Source organism: Micropterus dolomieu, unplaced genomic scaffold (genome assembly GCF_021292245.1).
Source record: "Micropterus dolomieu isolate WLL.071019.BEF.003 ecotype Adirondacks unplaced genomic scaffold, ASM2129224v1 contig_13634, whole genome shotgun sequence".
Lineage (NCBI taxonomy): Eukaryota > Metazoa > Chordata > Actinopteri > Centrarchiformes > Centrarchidae > Micropterus > Micropterus dolomieu.
The window spans coordinates 1-1174 of record NW_025742620.1 but is presented as its reverse complement, the minus strand read 5'-3'; the positions used below and the strand labels follow the sequence as shown (position 1 = coordinate 1174).

General features: G+C 39.1%; 1 long non-coding RNA gene across 1 annotated transcript; it reads left to right on the top strand.

Annotated features, from left to right (window-relative positions):
- Positions 1-485: 485 nt before the first annotated feature.
- On the top strand, positions 486-1173 carry LOC123966535. Its single transcript, XR_006824019.1, has 4 exons — positions 486-584; positions 678-706; positions 858-905; positions 1130-1173. It is a non-coding gene; the product is annotated as an uncharacterized LOC123966535 (long non-coding RNA).
- The last annotated feature ends 1 nt before the right edge of the window (position 1174 follows it).

Genomic DNA, 1174 nt, shown 5'->3' with positions numbered 1-1174 from the left:
TCTTATTGCAAATACTGTGTGGATATGATCCCCTCTCCCTTTGCTCCCCCTTAATGTCACTGAAGGCAGTAAAATTACCACAGGGAAAGTTTTTACAAAAGTTGTCCCCTCTGAGGTTAATTAAAAGAAAATATTTAGCTATTTTCGCACTGTTGTATTGTCCTGAAATAGAGTCAAGATGTGTTTGAATCCTAACAGTAACCATTTAACCGAATTCCTTGGGTCAGATTTGTGTGGAAAAAATGTACTCATTGGTCTCTGTATGTTGTTTGCTTCAAAAGTTACGCTGTTTTCTGTTTATTTCGGATACAGGTTGAGAATAAGTATAATAAAGGGTTAAAAATAAACCCCATGGGACATTATATCAGCCTGTTAACTGGCAGAATCTTAAAATAGACACTTTAAGAATTAATAAAAAAACATCCTATGCGCATGGACCTATGTTACCATCTAAACTAAATCTGTTCTGTCAATTTTTTTTTTCTTTCCAGCTTTGTGGCTCATCATTGTGTTTGTGGGAGTTGCAGCACTCTTAATAACTGTTGTTATTGTTGTTGGACTCATCAGATGGAAGAAAACTAAAGGTGAGAGCAACCACAGATATTATAAACAAGAAGTTTTGATGAACCTGGATTTTTATTGTTGAAGCTAAAGTCGACTCTCTTTTGTCTCTTCAGGAAAAAAACCCCAGATGGATGAAAACACTGTGAGTTTTACGGCTGAGTAATCAAATGTTTCTACAGTTATGACAGAGCTGAATCAGCTGCTCTCTGACAGAGTCATCCAAATCTAAACAACCTTCACAGAGCCAGTGTTTGACCACATGGAAGTAGACTCTGTTTGTTTGTTGTTTTCAGGGACGGAGCTTAAACCCTGCAGTGAGTCCAGAAAGCAGTCAGGACACGGTGAGATCTCACACTACACCCAGGACAAAGTTACACTCACTGTTTTTAGATTTGTTGTTCAAAATGTAGCTCTATGAGACACACAGTGACTCTTGAATCTAAGTTCTTTCTGCAAGAGAAGAAGTGGGGAGTCTGATGATGCAGCTGGACGACACCAGAACAGACCAGAACACAATCAAGTCCACATGTTACTGAGCAGCCATTATGTTGTCTTCTCTGTGTAGGCTGATCCTGAAGATGGTGTTTCCTACGCCTCCATCAGCTACACC